Source organism: Biomphalaria glabrata, chromosome 6, assembly GCF_947242115.1.
Source record: "Biomphalaria glabrata chromosome 6, xgBioGlab47.1, whole genome shotgun sequence".
In the NCBI taxonomy this organism is placed as follows: Eukaryota; Metazoa; Mollusca; class Gastropoda; family Planorbidae; genus Biomphalaria; species Biomphalaria glabrata.
In genome coordinates this window covers 50,931,082-50,953,524 of record NC_074716.1, presented here as the reverse complement: position 1 = coordinate 50,953,524, position 22,443 = coordinate 50,931,082, and positions in this window count along the sequence as shown.

Sequence of the window (22,443 nt, the reverse complement as noted above, 5' to 3'; positions counted from 1 at the left end):
GAGGAACTGTACTTTTACTCTCTCTCTCTCTTCACCTTCTTTTCATACTCATTTCTTTCTTTCTCCTCACATCCACCTGACCAAGGTCTCAATGTTTAAACCTGAAGTCAGCACGACCTTAACAGCCGCGTAGTTCAAGCGATTCATCTCATATTCCGTGATTACAGAACGCCCGGTAACGACAGACCTGCAGCCAAGTTCATTTCATCCAAATGCATTCTTCTTTATCTCCAAGAGAATGCTTTTGAAATTATGAGTTCATAAACATTTCTAAACATTCTGAGCTGTTGATGTTTCAAGGGGATTAATAAGGGGGAGAAAATTGTTAGAAATTAATGTTGATAGATCTTGTTCTTGTTCGATTAGAATTTTTGTTCTTTTAAAGAATATGTAATCTTAGCGAACTTATCATTAGGGTCAGTGTTTCTCAAACTTTTGAGAAAACGTATCGGTTTTAAGCGTCTTTATTTCACCTTAATATGCACACAATCGATGTCACATTAACACTCATTTTGTTTTCTTTCGCTAACGAAAATAAGGGGAGGCAATCTAAACATCTCTAGAAGGGGAGGTAATCTATACATTGCTAAGAGGAAAGGTAATCTATATATTGTAGAAAGGGGAGCTAATCTATGCATTGCTGAGAGGGGAGGTAATCTATACATTGCAGAGAGGGGATCTAATCTATGCATTGCTGAGAGGGGAGGTAATCTATACATTGCAGAGAGGGGAGCTAATCTATGCATTGCAGAGAGGGGAGCTAATCTATGCATTGCTGAGAGGGGAGCAAATCTATGCATTGCAGAGAGGGGAGGTAATCTATACATTGCTGAGAGGGGAGCAAATCTATGCATTGCAGAGAGGGGAGCAAATCTATGCATTGCTGAGAGGGGAGGTAATCTATACATTGCAGAGAGGGGAGCTAATCTATGCATTGCAGAGAGGGGAGGTAATCTATACATTGCAGAGAGGGGAGCTAATCTATACATTGTAGAGAGGGAAGCAAATCTATGCATTGCTGAGAGGGGAGGTAATCTATACATTGCAGAGAGGGGAGCTAATCTATACATTGCAGAGAGGGGAGCTAATCTATGCATTGCTGAGAGGGGAGGTAACAGATGCGTTGCTGAGGGGAGAGGTAATCTATACATTGTAGAGAGGGGAACTAATCTATGCATTGCTGAGAGGGGAGGTAATAGATGCGTTGCTGAGGGGAGAGGTAATCTATACATTGTAGAGAGGGGAACTAATCTATGCATTGCTGAGAGGGGAGGTAATATATGCATTGCTGAGGGGAGAGGTAATCTATACATTGTAGAGAGGGGAGCTAATCTATGCATTGCTGAGAGGGGAGGTAACAGATGCGTTGCTGAGGGGAGAGGTAATCTATACATTGTAGAGAGGGGAACTAATCTATGCATTGCTGAGAGGGGAGGTAATAGATGCGTTGCTGAGGGGAGAGGTAATCTATACATTGTAGAGAGGGGAACTAATCTATGCATTGCTGAGAGAGGAGGTAATATATGCATTGCTGAGGGTAGAGGTAATCTATACATTGTAGAGAGGGGAGCAAATCTATGCATTGCAGAGAGGGGAGCAAATCTATGCATTGCTGAGAGGGGAGGTAATCTATACATTGCAGAGAGGGGAGCTAATCTATGCATTGCAGAGAGGGGAGGTAATCTATACATTGCAGAGAGGGGAGCTAATCTATACATTGCAGAGAGAGGAGCTAATCTATGCATTGCTGAGAGGGGAGGTAATAGATGCGTTGCTGAGAGGGGAGGTAATCTATACATTGCAGAGAGAGGAGCTAATCTATGCATTGCTGAGAGGGGAGGTAATAGATGCGTTGCTGAGGGGAGAGGTAATCTATACATTGTAGAGAGGGGAGCTAATCTATACATTGTAGAGAGGGGAGCTAATCTATGCATTGCTGAGAGGGGAGGTAATAGATGCGTTGCTGAGGGGAGAGGTAATCTATACATTGTAGAGAGGGGAGCTAATCTATACATTGTAGAGAGGGGAGCTAATCTATGCATTGCTGAGAGGGGAGGTAATCTATACATTGCAGAGAGGGGAGCTAATCTATGCATTGCAGAGAGGGGAGGTAATCTATACATTGCAGAGAGGGGAGCTAATCTATACATTGCAGAGAGGGGAGCTAATCTATGCATTGCTGAGAGGGGAGGTAACAGATGCGTTGCTGAGGGGAGAGGTAATCTATACATTGTAGAGAGGGGAACTAATCTATGCATTGCTGAGAGGGGAGGTAATAGATGCGTTGCTGAGGGGAGAGGTAATCTATACATTGTAGAGAGGGGAACTAATCTATGCATTGCTGAGAGAGGAGGTAATATATGCATTGCTGAGGGTAGAGGTAATCTATACATTGTAGAGAGGGGAGCAAATCTATGCATTGCAGAGAGGGGAGCAAATCTATGCATTGCTGAGAGGGGAGGTAATCTATACATTGCAGAGAGGGGAGCTAATCTATGCATTGCAGAGAGGGGAGGTAATCTATACATTGCAGAGAGGGGAGCTAATCTATACATTGCAGAGAGGGGAGCAAATCTATGCATTGCTGAGAGGGGAGGTAATCTATACATTGCAGAGAGGGGAGCTAATCTATACATTGCAGAGAGGGGAGCTAATCTATGCATTGCTGAGAGGGGAGGTAACAGATGCGTTGCTGAGGGGAGAGGTAATCTATACATTGTAGAGAGGGGAACTAATCTATGCATTGCTGAGAGGGGAGGTAATAGATGCGTTGCTGAGGGGAGAGGTAATCTATACATTGTAGAGAGGGGAACTAATCTATGCATTGCTGAGAGGGGAGGTAATATATGCATTGCTGAGGAAAGAGGTAATCTATACATTGTAGAGAGGGGAGCTAATCTATGCATTGCTGAGAGGGGAGGTAACAGATGCGTTGCTGAGGGGAGAGGTAATCTATACATTGTAGAGAGGGGAACTAATCTATGCATTGCTGAGAGGGGAGGTAATATATGCATTGCTGAGGGGAGAGGTAATCTATACATTGTAGAGAGGGGAGCTAATCTATGCATTGCTGAGAGGGGAGGTAACAGATGCGTTGCTGAGGGGAGAGGTAATCTATACATTGTAGAGAGGGGAGCTAATGTATGCATTGCTGAGAGGGGAGGTAATATATGCATTGCTGAGGGGAGAGGTAATCTATACATTGTAGAGAGGGGAGCTAATCTATGCATTGCTGAGAGGGGAGGTAACAGATGCATTGCTGAGGGGAGAGGTAATCTATACATTGTAGAGAGGGGAACTAATCTATGCATTGCTGAGAGGGGAGGTAACAGATGCGTTGCTGAGGGGAGAGGTAATCTATACATTGCAGAGAGAGGAGCTAATCTATGCATTGCTGAGAGGGGAGGTAATAGATGCGTTGCTGAGAGGGGAGGTAATCTATACATTGCAGAGAGAGGAGCTAATCTATGCATTGCTGAGAGGGGAGGTAATAGATGCGTTGCTGAGGGGAGAGGTAATCTATACATTGTAGAGAGGGGAGCTAATCTATACATTGTAGAGAGGGGAGCTAATCTATGCATTGCTGAGAGGGGAGGTAATAGATGCGTTGCTGAGGGGAGAGGTAATCTATACATTGTAGAGAGGGGAGCTAATCTATACGTTGTAGAGAGGGGAGCTAATCTATGCATTGCTGAGAGGGGAGGTAATCTATACATTGCAGAGAGGGGAGCTAATCTATGCATTGCAGAGAGGGGAGGTAATCTATACATTGCAGAGAGGGGAGCTAATCTATACATTGCAGAGAGGGGAGCTAATCTATGCATTGCTGAGAGGGGAGGTAACAGATGCGTTGCTGAGGGGAGAGGTAATCTATACATTGTAGAGAGGGGAACTAATCTATGCATTGCTGAGAGGGGAGGTAATAGATGCGTTGCTGAGGGGAGAGGTAATCTATACATTGTAGAGAGGGGAACTAATCTATGCATTGCTGAGAGGGGAGGTAATATATGCTTTGCTGAGGGGAGAGGTAATCTATACATTGTAGAGAGGGGAGCTAATCTATGCATTGCTGAGAGGGGAGGTAACAGATGCGTTGCTGAGGGGAGAGGTAATCTATACATTGTAGAGAGGGGAACTAATCTATGCATTGCTGAGAGGGGAGGTAATATATGCATTGCTGAGGGGAGAGGTAATCTATACATTGTAGAGAGGGGAGCTAATCTATGCATTGCTGAGAGGGGAGGTAACAGATGCGTTGCTGAGGGGAGAGGTAATCTATACATTGTAGAGAGGGGAGCTAATCTATGCATTGCTGAGAGGGGAGGTAATATATGCATTGCTGAGGGGAGAGGTAATCTATACATTGTAGAGAGGGGAGCTAATCTATGCATTGCTGAGAGGGGAGGTAACAGATGCATTGCTGAGGGGAGAGGTAATCTATACATTGTAGAGAGGGGAACTAATCTATGCATTGCTGAGAGGGGAGGTAACAGATGCGTTGCTGAGGGGAGAGGTAATCTATACATTGCAGAGAGAGGAGCTAATCTATGCATTGCTGAGAGGGGAGGTAATAGATGCGTTGCTGAGAGGGGAGGTAATCTATACATTGCAGAGAGAGGAGCTAATCTATGCATTGCTGAGAGGGGAGGTAATAGATGCGTTGCTGAGGGGAGAGGTAATCTATACATTGTAGAGAGGGGAGCTAATCTATACATTGTAGAGAGGGGAGCTAATCTATGCATTGCTGAGAGGGGAGGTAACAGATGCGTTGCTGAGGGGAGAGGTAATCTATACATTGTAGAGAGGGGAGCTAATCTATACATTGTAGAGAGGGGAGCTAATCTATGCATTGCTGAGAGGGGAGGTAATATATGCATTGCTGAGGGGAGCTAATCTATGCGTTGCTGAGGGGAGAGGTAATCTATGCATTGCTGATGGGAGCTAATCTATGCGTTGCTGAGGGGAGGTAATCTATACATTGCTGAGGGGAGCTAATCTATGCGTTGCTGAGGGGAGGTAATCTATACATTGCTGAGGGGAGCTAATCTATGCGTTGCTGAGGGGAGGTAATCTATACATTGCTGAGGGGAGCTAATCTATGCGTTGCTGAGAGGGGAGGTAATCTATACATTGCTATATCTTTGTAATCTTTTCTTATATAGTGATCAATCTTTCAATCAATTTCTGTTCATGTTCATAAATGCATACACACACTCCTACATACGTTTTCCCCACATATACTTTTCCCCACACATACTTTTCCCCACACATACTTTCACCCATACATACTTTCACCCACACATACTTTTCCCCACACATACTTTCACCCACACATACTTTCACCCACACTTACTTTTCCCCACACAAACTTTCACCAATACATACTTTTCCCCACACATACTTTCACCCACACATACTTTCACCCACACATACTTTCACCCACACATACTTTTCCCCCCACATACTTTCACCCATACATACGTTTTCCCCACACATACTTCACCCTTACATACTTTTCCCCACACATACTTTCACTCACACATACTTTCACCCACACGTACCTTTCGCCACATACGCTTTCATTCACACAAACGTTTTTCCCCTACATACTTTTCCCCACACACGCTTTCACCCATACATACTTTTCCCCAAACATACTTTCACCCACACATACGTTTTCCCCATAGATACTTTTCCCCTACATACTTTTCCCCACACATACTTTCATCCACACATACGTTTTCCCCATACATACTTTTCCCCACACATACTTTCACCCACACATACTTTCACTCACACATACTTTTCCCCACACACGCTTTCACAGACGTACACTCAACACAGTCACAAACACAACATAGTCTCACACACAACATAGTCACACACACAACACAGCCTCACACACAACACAGTCACACACACAACACAAACACATGTTTATTATAATTCGAAGTCTTAATCTACTCATGGCTTCACGCAATATTTTTAGAACCGTTGTGATAAAACTCGAACGGTACATTGTAACAGATCCCTGATCCATCGTTCACCAACAATGCACTAGTTTAACTGGCAAATAAGGCGGTAAAGGGGAAATAACTAGACATGCGGGTTGGCCTGTTCAGTCACATAAACCCCGGACTTAACTTGCACTACCAGGGAAGATAAATAGACCGAAATATTTGCCATTCCTTTTCATTCTAATAAGAGTTGATTTTGATTAGCACCTTAACAGACAGAGAGATAAGGATCTCCAGAACTTAAGTGCGAAGAAGCTGTAGCGATACATGGAAGCACTTTAATAATACAATATAGCCTGACAATTATTGCTGTTCCTTTTGTTTCTGGCATACACTTTCGGGCTAAAATTGACTCGTACAAACCAGTGGAACAAATTATCTAGTTCAAGTTGTACTACTAGATTCTTTGTTGAACTTTAGAAAACTTTAAATGTTGAAGCTTCATCTTCTTCTTCTAGCCAACTTTTTGCTGCTGAGCTGTCAGCTCTTTTGCAGACTGTGCCAAAGAAAAAATAGTGAGTTGTTCAGCACTGCCGTACAGGGTGTTGGTTACGTTGGGCTGTAGTGGAAGTAGGGTCTGCCTAAGGTGGATTAGGAAGGGGCATTCAAAAAGGATATGGTTTACGGTTTCATAAAGGTGGGCGCAGTGTCTACAAAGGGGGAGTTGTGTGGAATTTATTTTATTGAGATGGTAATTTAACAGAGGTGTGTGTCCTGTCCTTAGCTGGAAGATTGTAGATTGTTCTTTGCGGGGGAAGAAGTTAATACTGTCCAGTTTGTTAGGCGTAGTCATTTCTCTGTACATGGCTCTGCCTGTGTTTCCTGATGCCCTTTGGTTGAGCCACTCCTCTTTGTGGTTTTTTATTAATATTGACCTTAGGGTGAGGTAGTTAACAGGTCCATCTGGTTGTTCCATAGATGATCCTGCCTTTAATTTAATTTAATTTTTAGATCTAGATAACCCTAGTAATTGAACATCAAAAATACACAATCAAAATCACAATTTAGTGTTGCATTCAGTCTATTGATAAAGAAGTAACATTTAAATAGATTGATGACCTACATCTTTCTAGATTATGTGTCTAAAAATTGCAAAATAATAATTATGAGACGAGAGTACTCTTATTTTTGATGTTCAAATACTAAATCTAGATCTAAAAATTAAATTATATATTACATAGGTTAGGGTTGAAAAACAAAATAACCTTTTTTTCTTTGAACTACTTTACAAAACAACGCCTTGATCCAACTTTCTAAAACATTTTCACGACATTTTTTGTAGTGTTAAAAAATCTCCATGTCCAGTCTTGATATAGTATACATAAGTCTATGGGCTAGACCTAATGATCTAAGTGGCTATTATATTATAAAGTCTAGTAGATTTGTACATTCGCTTAACAAGTTTTTTACTCGAGTGGAGGGGGGAAGAGTAAGGCCTAAATGTGTTTTTTCTTTAATTCTAACTTTCAGTATTTATTAAGAACAAGAGAGCAAAACAATCACTCTATAAGTTATGTAAAGGAGGTATTGTATTTAAAAAAAAACAACAACTTTTTATATGTTGCTTATTCTACTATAAGTTTTTGATATAATGATAGGACCGGGACCGGCCCTTACAATTGCGGGGGTCCTATGTGAAACGGATTGCGCGGGGCCCACGTGAAAATTAAGATTTTGAATTAAAAAATTAATTCATCTCTACATTTTATTCATTCTTATTTAAGTATATATGCGGCCACATAGGTTACAATGGCCTAAGGCCGGCCCTGGATAGGACCAGACCAGTGTAATATTGTCAACATCACAATGTATCATCACATAGTATGATGAATGTTATCTCTGAATGTTATCTCTGCTCGTGTCGAGAGAGCCCTGTGGCTGCTGACACGTTCAGTCGCGAGCGATAAATGATAGTAGAGGAACACCAGCTGGTGTAATTCTCCTCGTACAGTTAGTAGTCTTTACAAGGGCATATTTACAAAGTCCAGGGTATAAATCTGTTACATCTTGATGTTATACAATAAAAAGCTACACTACCTAAAGGAATGGGATCGAATCCTGATAAAGATTCGAGACTTCATTTCAAGTTGAGTTGTTTTTCTTGAGCGCATACAAGCAACAGGTAACGTTCTTCAAAATAAATCCATCAGTTTAAGAACATGCATGCAAGTTATTAGTTTCTAATTGATACACACGCTCATTACATGTTCAAGACTCTACACATTTCCTTATACTTCACCTCCCGAATACTTCAACTCCCAAATACTTCACCTCCCAAATACTTCAACTCCCAATACTTCAACTTCCAAATACTTCACCTCCCAAATACTTCAACTCCCAAATACTTCACCTCCCAAATACTTCAACTCCCAAATGCTTCACCTCCCAAATACTTCCCCTCCCAAATACTTCAACTCCCAAATACTTCACCTCCCAAATACTTCAACTTCCAAATACTTCACCTCCCGAATACTTCAACTTCCAGATACTTCAACTTCCAAATACTTCACCTCCCAAATACTTCAACTCCCAAATACTTCACCTCCCAAATACTTCACCTCCCAAATACTTCAACTCCCAAATACTTCACCTCCCAAATACTTCAACTTCCAAATACTTCAACTCCCAAATACTTCAACTCCCAAATACTTCAACTCCCAAATACAAGAAAAACTTCAACCCCCAACAGTGGCGTAGCTAGGGTGGGTGGAGGAGGGGGAGAATTTGAAAATCCCCCCGGGCCCCAACTTGAGGGGGCCCCCAAATGAGTGTTTTTTTACATTAAAAATTAAATATTACGCAAAATGCAGGGGCCCCAAAAGAGGTTAAGACCCGGGGCCCCCAAAAAAGATGGAAAATTCCTAGCTACGCCACTGACTCCCAAATACTTCAACTCCCAAATATTTCAACTCCTAAATACAAGAAATACCAAATACCTTATATTCAAAATACAACTCTCAAATATTTCCCAATTACTTCATATTATTCCCATGGACCTCCAATCTCACATACTCTCCATCCCATTAAGTCGCCATTGACTTCAACTGCCATTGACTTTAACTGCCATTGACTTTTACTTCCCCACACATAAATGCATACACACACTCCTACATACGTTTTCCCCACACATACGTTTTCCCCTCATATACTTTCACCAACACATACTTTTTCCCACACATACTTTCACCCACGCATACTTTCACTCACACATACGTTTTTCCCACACATACTTTCACTTACAATTACTTTCACCCACACATACTTTCACCCACACATACTTTCACTCACACATACTTTCACTCACACATACTTTCACCCACACATACTTTCACTCACACATACTTTCACTCACACATACTTTCACCCACACATACTTTCACTCACACATACTTTCACTCACACATACTTTCACTCACACATACTTTCACTCACACATACTTTCACTCACACATACGTTTTCCCCACACATACTTTCACTCTCACATACTTTCACTCTCACATACGTTTTTCCCACACATACTTTCACTTACAATTACTTTCACTCACACATACTTTCACTTACACATACTTTCACTCACACATACTTTCACCCACACATACTTTCACCCACACATACTTTCACCCACACATACTTTCACTCACACATACTTTCACTCTCACATACTTTCACCCACACATACTTTCACTCACACATACTTTCACTCACACATACTTTCACTCACACATACTTTCACTCACACATACTTTCACTCACACATACTTTCACTCACACATACTTTCACTCACACATACTTTCACTCACACATACTTTCACTCACACATACTTTCACTCACACATACGTTTTCCCCACACATACTTTCACTCACACATACTTTCACTCACACATACTTTCACTCACACATACTTTCACTCACACATACTTTCACTCACACATACTTTCACTCACACATACTTTCACTCACACGTACTTTCACTCACACATACCTTAACTCACACATACGTTTTCCCTATACCTATTTTCACTCACACATACTTTCACTCACACATAATTTCACTCACACATACTTTCACTCACACATACTTTCACTCACACATAATGTCACTCACACATACTTTCACTAACACATACTTTCACCGACACATACGTTTTCCTCACACATATTTTCACTCACACATACTTTCACTCACACATAATTTCACTCACACATACTTTCACTCACACATACTTTCACTCACACATAATTTCACTCACACATACTTTCACTCACACATACTTTCACTCACACATACTTCCACTCACACATACAATTTTCCCACACGTACTTTCACTCACACATACTATTCCCACACATACTTTCACCCACATATACTTTTCCCCACACATACTTTTACCCACACATACTTTTCCCCACACATACTTTCACTCACACATACATTTTCTCCTAACATACTTTCACCCACATATACTTTTCCCCACACATACTTTCACCTACATATACTTTTCCCACACATACTTTCACTCACACATACTTTTCCCACACATACTTTTACACACATATACTTTTCCCCACACATACTTTCACTTACACATATTTTTTCACTACACATACTTTCACTTACACATACTTTTTCACCACACATACTTTCACCCACACATACTTTCCCCACACATATTTTCACTCATACATACTTTTCCCCACACATACTTTTCCCTCACATAATAGCAGAAGTTTACATCCTCTTGCTCATTCACAAACATTTCTCCCCCCCCCCCCAAAAAAAAATTCTTCTGACCTCCAATCCTTTCACCTGTTCCTGACCGATGCGACAATAAATAAATAATTAAAAATTTGACAGGCCCTCCATGAACCCGTTAATACTTTTCTTAACGTTTCTTTCTCTAAGCACTATATAGTTCAGTGCTAAAGCTCTATATAGTTCAGTGCTAAAGCTCTATATAGTTCAGTGCTAAGCTCTATATAGTTCAGTGCTAAGGCTCTATATAGTTCAGTGCTAAAGCAGTTCATTATTTTCCACATGCGTTGTTTGCGTGACCTTTAACCTGCGCGTGTGGTTCATTCTCTTTGATCAACATCAGCATTCAGAAGTCAGATTTTTTAAAAATTTCTTTTTAAAATATCTCTTTAATTAATTCCCCTACCTGATCTGCTCTTTAGTAAAAGTAAGTTAAGTCCCCCTTTCAGAGTGTGTGTGATATACAGGGTAGATAATGTAAATGTCATCCGTTCCTGTGGCCCACGATTAACGAGGGTGTCATGTGGCCAGCAAAACGACCAACCGCCTTTACTTTTCCCCATCTCATGTCAGGTACCCATTAGAGCTAGGTGGACTCAGAGGCGCCCAAAGATCTCCAAATTAAAATTCCAGGTCTTCACAAGGATTCGAACCCAGTTCGGAAGCCTAGCGCCTTTCTGATCAGCCACCGCAACTAATTTTCTCTTTTTTTTTGTCTTCTTTTGTCCACGTAATAGTCTTTTGTTTCTTAAAAGCAAGATGTGTCTGGGATGTGTCTGGGATGTGTCTTATGTAAATGTAAAAATGTAGCCTCTGTTGCGCCACCTACTAATAAAAAATTAATATTTCCGTTTCAATAATTATATAATGGACCTCATTCACCAATCGTAAACAAACAACTTTTAGCCACGCGATTCTCGATCTCTTCTATACAAATTACGATCTAATTCTAATACACAACGGCTATCACGTGACAGTTTTTTTCCCTGTTGTTTTATCAATATAATCACGTGACTAAATGTTGTTTGTTTACGATTGGTGAAGGAGGTCCATTAAAAGCGATTGCATATTTTGCGTTCATAAAACACTAATTCTATATTCTTATCTATCAATTCCATGGAGCGTAGCAACCCATGGCACAGTAGGGACAATAGAGACCCGCAATATCCGTGTAATGGTAAACTATAGGAATAAATACAATGTATTAAATATATATATCATGTAAGACTTGATACGGGTAGTTACTGCACTGAATATAAAGGCACTTATGCTGGTTAAAGGTAGTTCCTGCATTGAAATGCCTTTTTGCAAATGTAGTGAAAGCTGTAGGATGACTTGATAAAGGCTCAACTCTTATAGTCCTGAAACTGGTTTACAAGTACATTCTACGCTACTGCCTTCCACTGTTTTATCTTTTTTTTTTAACTCCCAGAATCCTTATCTTTAGATCATGCATAAATTATGGGAACACTCACGTGACGTAGTCTCATTAGCACGTAACGAGAACGAGGCCAACACAACGTTTGGTGCTAAAATTAGCTACAAGAAAAGGGCCAGACTGTGCACTAACTGAACAGGAGAGACGTGGCGTGTACGTTAGCAGAGTGGGACACCCAGAATGAAAAGGAGATTAATGTGGTCAACTTGACCAGACGGTAAAAACTGGGGCCATAAAACAATGTTGGTGTATAACTACATTGACAACAAAAAAAAAAGGAAATAATTTAAAAATGAATTTAAAGACTATAGCTTAATATAACGTTTCTCAAAAAGTTTTCCGATGGTACCCTCCCCAACGATGAGAATTTAGTTTGCCCGACCCTCCTCCACTTAGCTGGCTTTTGACTTATGAGATCACTGTGTCTCTATTAGTATGTAATGAAAAAGAAAAGAAACTTTAAGACATAATTATAAAACCATTTTCTGGTTTTAATTTTCTGAATATATTTAGTATCCAAATGTCCGTATTAAATGTTCATTAAAACTAGTCCATTTAGTCTTCTACTTACGGAAATAGTGCTTCGTGGAGACTAGCAAAGGTTATTTCTGGAATATCGCAGAAGCAGTAGTTTCCCATACATCCAGCAAGAATGTGTCGCTCCAGCAGAGGAGCGTCGCTTAGCGTTTTCCATTTCTTCTGAGGTCCAGAGCTGACGTTTTCTCCTAGTAAGAAGAGCGCAAGTCAAACAAACAAATATTTTTTAAAAAATCCTTTAAGAAAACAAAGCAAAGCCTTATCTAAGGGAAATAACTCCGCACTTACAACTATATCTCTTAATAATCCAGTTACGGTTATTCGATATCAAACAAATAACTAGTTATCAATATTAATTGACTGATTGGTTAATTTTTTTTTACATTTATTTATGTTTTGTTAGATGCAATAAATAATTGTTTAAAGTTTTATCCGGATCCGAGAATGGGTTTGGGAGAAATAACATGTTCAATTATGGAAGCGGACTAAACCCTACATATTTACATCTTTTGATGTTGTTGTTGAAATCATCAAGTAGTCATTGCCTGACAGAAATAACAATATATAATACAAGAGCCAATCAGTATTAAATATACAAAGTAATTTTGACTATCATATAAGGCTGTAGCATAAGCCTAGCAGACGACATAGTAGTAACAAGCAATATAGTTGGAAGTAATACAATTGAAAGCATCATATGATATAGAATTGGTGGGCCGGATTGCATAGAAAGTCCCGGGCCGATTTTGACACCCAGTCCGCCCCTGTTAACTCTTTCTCTCCGTAATTATTTACCACATTCGGATGGAATCAACGTTGGTATCGTCGGTTAGGAGAGAAAGAGTTAAAACGTATAAAAAAAACTTTCCGTTCTCTCAATCTTTATCTCTTCCTTTCTCTTTCTCACTATCTCTCTATCTTCTCTATTTTTTTTCTCTCTCATCTGTTTTTTTTTTTAAGTGCAATGATAGATTAATCTTGAGATTGCTAACACTGCCTAGTGTAACGGAGGCCTGGCAGTTAAAAAAAACAATTTCTTGCCGTATTGAAAAAAAAATGTGTAATTATTTTTCAGTCAATGTTCTATTTTTTGTTTGTTTTGTTTTCCTGTGGCCCGAGTAGCGACAGGCTGTTTGGAAGACGCTACTGTAGACCCTTGACTTATATCTAGATCTACATAGAACTATTTTTTTTGTTCCACTCACAAACAGACAATTAAGATAATGGGATATACGGGAAGTGTAGACCTGTTTGCAGCATCGGGCTTACCTTTTCTTACGACATTGACAAACTTGGCTACGACATTGAGATTGTATCGTCTAGACTTTTGGTAACTACCTGAATTACATACTTAGCTTTTGTTTTTCACACGGACTTCCTCGTTCTCTCTCTCTCTCTCTCTCTCTCGTTCTGTCTTTATATGTCTTTATACCTCTGTTTTATACCTCTCTCAGTCTTTATCTTTCTCTCTTTTCATGATCCTTTTAACTTGTCTTTCTAGTACTTTCTCTTTATTCATATTTTTATCATTTTCTTTTCTGGTATACCTTCTTTCTCTTTCTCTCTATCGTCTCATCAATCTGTCTTGAGATTCTTTTTACTCTGTCTTCCTCTGTTGCTTTTGTATTCTCTTTCATTCATCTCTCTCTCTCTCTCTGTCTCTTTGTCTGTATGTCTCTCTCTCCCTTGTTTCTCTCTCTTTCTCTCTGTCAATCTCTCTATCAGTCTACATCTCTGTCTGTCTCTGTTTGTCTCTGTCTCTCTCTCTTTCTCTCTGTCAGGCTTTCTCTATCTGTCTATATCTCAGCCTGTTTCTCCCTCTCTCTCTATCTCTGTCTGTTAGTTTCGCTCTGTCTCCCTCTATCTCTCAGTCAGTATCTCTCTCTGTCTCTTTCGCTGTCTCTCTCTTCTTCTCTCTGTCAGTCTGTCTTTGTCTCTATCATTGACTCTCTATCTCTCTGTCTCTCCATGTCTCTCTGTCTCTTTCGCTGTCTCTCAGTCTGTCAGTCTCTCTCTGTCTCTCTGTCTCTCTCTGTCTCTCTTCACTTTTCCAATCACTCTCTATCGCTATATTTCTTTCTGCTTTTCCTTCTTTCTATTTCTTCCTTCTTTGTACCCCCCCCCTCTCTGTCATTCCTCCCTACTGCTACCCGTCTGTTTTATACCCCTCACCCCACCTTCTCGTTAAAACTTCCCGCTGTCTGTCTGTCTGTCTGTCTGCTTTGTACATCTCACAATACCGTGCTGAAAAAACAGTCACACATAAACATAAACACGGATTCCCCCAGCTACCTGTATTATTTCCTTGAGGGCGTGGGTCGTTATTATTTTTTTGAACCCAAGAATCCGATACAAACAGAATACGCCGTTATTTCAACTCTGTGTACTTTGTCTCATACACATCCAACCACTACAGTACGACCACTACAGTACGACCACTACAGTACGACCATTACAGTACGACCATTACAGTACGACCACTACAGTACGACCACTACAGTACGACCATTACAGTACGACCATTACAGTACGACCACTACAGTACGACCACTAAAGTACGACCACTACAGTACGACCACTACAGTACGACCATTACAGTACGACCACTAAAGTACGACCACTAAAGTACGACCATTACAGTACGACCACTACAGTACGACCATTACAGTACGACCATTACAGTACGACCACTACAGTACGACCATTACAGTACGACCACTAAAGTACGACCACTAAAGTACGACCACTAAAGTACGACCACTAAAGTACGACCACTACAGTACGACCACTACAGTACGACCATTACAGTACGACCACTACAGTACGACCACTAAAGTACGACCACTACAGTACGACCACTACAGTACCACTACAGTACGACCACTACAGTACGACCACTACAGTACGACCACTACAGTACCACTACAGTACCACTACAGTACCACTACAGTACGACCACTACAGTACGACCACTACAGTACGACCACTACAGTACCACTACAGTACGACCACTACAGTACGACCACTACAGTACGACCACTACAGTACGACCACTACAGTACGACCACTACAGTACGACCATTACAGTACGACCACTACAGTACGACCACTAAAGTACGACCACTACAGTACGACCACTACAGTACGACCATTACAGTACGACCATTACAGTACGACCATTACAGTACGACCACTACAGTACGACCATTACAGTACGACCACTACAGTACGACCATTACAGTACGACCACTACAGTACGACCACTAAAGTACGACCACTACAGTACGACCACTACAGTACGACCATTACAGTACGACCATTACAGTACGACCATTACAGTACGACCATTACAGTACGACCATTACAGTACGACCACTACAGTACGACCATTACAGTACGACCATTACAGTACGACCACTAAAGTACGACCACTAAAGTACGACCATTACAGTACGACCACTACAGTACGACCACTACAGTACGACCACTAAAGTACGACCACTACAGTACGACCACTACAGTACGACCATTACAGTACGACCATTACAGTACGACCATTACAGTACGACCACTACAGTACGACCATTAAAGTACGACCACTACAGTACGACCACTAAAGTACGACCACTACAGTACGACCATTACAGTACGACCATTACAGTACGACCACTACAGTACGACCATTACAGTACGACCACTAAAGTACGACCACTAAAGTACGACCACTAAAGTACGACCACTAAAGTACGACCACTACAGTACGACCATTACAGTACGACCATTACAGTACGACCACTACAGTACGACCATTACAGTACGACCATTACAGTACGACCATTACAGTACGACCACTAAAGTACGACCACTACAGTACGACCATTACAGTACGACCACTACAGTACGACCATTACAGTACGACCATTACAGTACGACCATTACAGTACGACCATTACAGTACGACCACTAAAGTACGACCACTACAGTACGACCATTACAGTACGACCACTACAGTACGACCACTACAGTACGACCACTACAGTACGACCATTACAGTACGACCACTACAGTACGACCACTAAAGTACGACCACTAAAGTACGACCACTAAAGTACGACCACTAAAGTACGACCACTAAAGTACGACCACTACAGTACGACCACTACAGTACGACCACTAAAGTACGACCACTACAGTACGACCACTACAGTACGACCATTACAGTACGACCACTAAAGTACGACCACTACAGTACGACCACTAAAGTACGACCATTACAGTACGACCACTAAAGTACGACCACTAAATTACGACCAGTACAGTACGACCACTACAGTACGACCACTACAGTACGACCACTACAGTACGACCACTACAGTACGACCACTACAGTACGACCACTACAGTACGACCACTACAGTACGACCACTACAGTACGACCACTACAGTACGATCACTAAAGTACGACCACTAAAGTACGACCACTAAAGTACGACCACTAAAGTACGACCACTACAGTACGACCACTAAAGTACGACCACTAAAGTACGACCACTACAGTACGACCACTACAGTACGACCACTAAAGTACGACCACTAAAGTACGACCACTACAGTACGACCACTAAAGTACGACCACTACAGTACGACCACTACAGTACGACCACTAAAGTACGACCACTAAAGTACGACCACTAAAGTACGACCACTACAGTACGACCACTAAAGTACGACCACTAAAGTACGACCACTACAGTACGACCACTACAGTACGACCATTACAGTACGACCACTAAAGTACGACCACTACAGTACGACCACTACAGTACGACCATTACAGTACGACCACTAAAGTACGACCACTACAGTACGACCACTAAAGTACGACCATTACAGTACGACCACTACAGTACGACCACTACAGTACGACCACTATTTACGACTACTACAGTACGACCACTACAGTACGACCATTACAGTACGACCATTACAGTACGACCACTACAGTACGACCACTACAGTACGACCACTACAGTACAACCACTACAGTACGACCACTACAGTACGACCACTACAGTACGACCACTAAAGTACGACCACTAAAGTACGACCACTAAAGTACGACCACTACAGTACGACCACTAAAGTACGACCACTACAGTACGACCATTACAGTACGACCACTAAAGTACGACCACTAAAGTATTACCACTACAGTACGACCATTACAGTACGACCACTACAGTACGACCACTACAGTACGACCATTACAGTACGACCATTACAGTACGACCATTACAGTACGACCATTACAGTACGACCACTAAAGTACGACCACTACAGTACGACCACTAAAGTACGACCACTACAGTACGACCACTACAGTACGACCACTACAGTACGACCACTAAAGTACGACCACTACAGTACGACCACTACAGTACGACCACTACAGTACGACCACTACAGTACGACCACTACAGTACGACCACTAAAGTACGACCACTAAAGTACGACCACTACAGTACGACCACTACAGTACGACCACTACAGTACGACCACTAAAGTACGACCACTACAGTACGACCACTACAGTACGACCACTAAAGTACGACCACTAAAGTACGACCACTACAGTACGACCACTACAGTACGACCATTACAGTACGACCACTACAGTACGACCACTACAGTACGACCATTACAGTACGACCACTACAGTACGACCACTACAGTACCACTACAGTACGACCATTACAGTACGACCACTACAGTACGACCATTACAGTACGACCACTAAAGTACGACCACTACAGTACGACCACTAAAGTATTACCACTACAGTACGACCATTACAGTACGACCACTACAGTACGACCACTACAGTACGACCACTAAAGTATTACCACTACAGTACGACCATTACAGTACGACCACTACAGTACGACCACTACAGTACGACCATTACAGTACGACCACTACAGTACGACCATTACAGTACGACCACTAAAGTACGACCACTACAGTACGACCACTACAGTACGACCACTAAAGTATTACCATTACAGTACGACCACTAAAGTACGACCACTAAAGTATTACCACTACAGTACGACCACTACAGTACGACCATTACAGTACGACCACTACAGTACGACCATTACAGTACGACCACTAAAGTACGACCACTAAAGTACGACCACTAAAGTACGACCACTACAGTACGACCACTACAGTACGACCACTAAAGTACGACCACTAAAGTACGACCACTACAGTACGACCACTAAAGTACGACCATTACAGTACGACCACTAAAGTACGACCACTAAAGTACGACCACTACAGTACGACCACTACAGTTGAATTTCAATATACCGACTTAAATTAAGAATTACATTTTCTTGCAAAGATAGTGACCAAGTCAGTGTTTCCCAAAATGTGTTCCGCGGACACCTAAAGTTGCGCGAGGCCTGACTAGGTGTTCCATGGGCTGCTGGAATAATTAACTAGTAGGCCACCACCTGAATTAATCTCTCTAAAAATAAGCAAAGTGTTCCGCTAAAAACTCAGAATTCGCGAAGTGTTCCGTTAAGGAAAACATTTTGGGAACCACTGGACTAAGTATTCTCGAGCGCTGCTGTAAGTACTCAATAGTATGTTAGTATAAATAATTGACGTTTGTTCGCACTATCCTGTGAAAAGCTTATAATATTTTGATGAATTCAAATAAATGTCACACTATAGATGCCTTTAACACAAAGCAGCAATTAATGACGCTTTAATCAAATGCCTAGAAGAGATATTTTAGCCTAAAGCCGTGAAAGAGGGCAATATCATTCATATCTATGATTCCCTGATTTGAAGTTCAAGTTCAACACCCGGCTCCAGCAGAGTTGTGTTTAATGAGCGGCCTAAAGGCAGCACGGAAAACCTTCTCCCAGATACCCACCCCCCCACACACACACACACTGGTCCACAAATGAGGACACTAGCGCTCTGAGCATGCTATAAGCATGAAAGTAGCGCTATGAAAAAGCTATAATAATAATTATATTATTATTATCAATTTTTATAATTGCCCTTTAGTAGTTAATGGTAATTTTGTTTTTAAGCTGATGTGTTTACTTTTCACGTGAGTGTGTTGTGTGCTAGTGTGTTTATTTTTCATGGGACTGTGTTGTGTGCTAGTGTGTTTAATGTTCACGTGACTGAGCTGAGTGCTGTGTTGTGCTTGACACAAGAAATCTAAATAAAATGTCAAGACCAGGTCAGGCTGCTCTGGCACAACTTACGCCCCCCACCTCACCACGGAATAAAAATGGCTGGAGCCTCAATAGCCTCTAAGGTGATGAAGCAAAGTTTTTCAAATTGTAAACAATTCTCTTTCTCTCTCTTTCTCTCTTTTTCTCTCTTTTTCTCTCTCTCCCACTCTCACACAAGCTGTCTCTGTCAATTTTTCATTTTATTTATTTTACTCTTTACTTTTTCAAACTTTATCTCTCTCTCTCTCTCTGTCTCTTTCTCTCTCTGTCTCTTTCTCTCTATCTCTCTTTCTCTCTCTCTCTCTCTTTCTCTCTCTCTCTTTCTCTCTCTCTTTCTTTCTCTTCATTTCTCTCTTTTTCGCTCTCTTTTTGTTTCTCTCTCTCTCTCTCTTTTTCTCTCTTTTCTTACTTTCTCTTTCTCTTCCCCGAAATTTTCTCTCGCTCGCTCTTTTCCCCCTCTCTCACTTTTTATTCTCTCTCTCTCTCTCTCTCTCTCTCTCTCTGAAGATGACAATGGACGAATGTCTACCCGGCTCTGTAAGTAATTAAACAAACTCTGAAATACACTTTTGACCAAATCCATTAAATAAAACGAGTTACGCCTATAGCACAGAAAAGTTAGGGCACATCAATAATCATACTATGTAAATAACAAGGTTACAAAGAAAGTTTGTGTGAAAACACAAAACTCAAAATCGGCCCCCGAAGTGGCAGGTAAAAAGGCAGGTTTTAATATTTTCAGAAATAATATAGAAACGATATTCTATCAGAGGCAAATGACACAGAAGAAGTAATTATCTAAATGATCTAATTGTTTTGTAAAGGGTCAATCTCGTATTCAAAGCCTCCAGAAAAAACATTTCCGTAAAAAAAAAAATGCTTTATTTAAGTGTCCAATTCATATGGCCCTGCAGTGTATCTCACATGATAATATGAAAAACTACTTATTATTATTGTTTTAAATTATGTTCCACTTATATGCATATTAAATAGATTTTTTCTCTTTAAAAAAAAATAATTAAAAATTTGTAATTGTAGTAGTTAGTATGACAGAACTTATCTAACTTAGGAATACATTTGTAAAAAAAAAATACGTTTTTGACAAAAACTCTAAAACCGTTTGCACAAATGTGTTATAAATATGGTAAATAGCCTCCCGTGTTTGCTACTATTAATAAAGAATAGTTGTAAAAATGGTGTATGCTGCATAGTGAATTTTAAAAATTAAATTGCTTTCAGAACAAAAAATGTTGCCGTTCCATCAGAACTTTGAAAGGTCTAAAATATCATAATGTCGGATTTTCACTATCTGTTCTAGTTTACGAGATCAAAACGGGACGGACGGACGGACCGGGGGCCGCTAAAAACAAAAGAGCTCATTTGTAAAATGTTTTACATGTTCCTTCAGAGTTGAAGATAGTTTACTTTTTAGTCCAAACCTCCCGCAGGACGACGGGGGATGGAAGCGGGCAGGGTTTGAACCCGGGACCATCGATAAATCCAAACGACAGTCCAGCGCGCCAACCGCACGACCAGGCAGCCATTTGCTTTCTTTTGTTAACTATTTAATTTTTCCTAAACTTTAATCTCCGCTTTAAACCTCTAGTTTCTCAAACTTAGAATACCAAAGAAACTTAACACACTGCTATTAGAGCTTGCTAGTTCAGCAGCAATTACATTTTATGTTGAAACGCCAACTTCAAAGTTTATGATTTAGCTACAAAAATGTCCTAGAAGAAGCTGCCAAATATTTGTCATCCTCCTTTTTGTTTCTTTCATTATTTGAGATTCTAAATGGTTGTGATAATAGAAGGTGATTAGATGAATTCATTTTTATAAATAAAGATTTTTATCAAACAACTTGGAAACATTAAATAAAAAAAACTTGATTAGTTGGCAACACAGCAGCGTGTAATTTCATGGCTATCGAAGCGTTAGCTTTGTAAATATTTATTTGATGTCGTTATTAAAACGTTTCATTAACCTCTTGATATTTAATTTAGCGAACAGCTATTTGGTTATATTTGCTGTTTATTGTTCTACCAATCTAGCTTATATCCACTGTTGCAAGCGTTATATAAACATTAATTAACTACTTAACAGTATGTCCATTGTAACCAGTGCGCTTCATGGTATATTCTTGTATACGTTATCTCTGATACGGTGAACAAAGTTATAAAATGTTTGCTTTAGAGGCGTTTATTCTTAGACTTTAATTATCTTATCTAACGGGCGGGGGGAAAATACTTAACAACAAACCAGCTTGGTGTTCGGAAGAGGTTTCAACAACTTGTTCTGCTGATTCTCCCCCCCCCCCTTTTTTTTTTTATCGCGCGCACCCTTTGCCGCGGAACCCCGCCACGCCTCCGTCCGCGCATCACAAGAATAGCGCTCACTTTTAACTAAGCGAAAGGGTAATAGGAAGCGCCATTA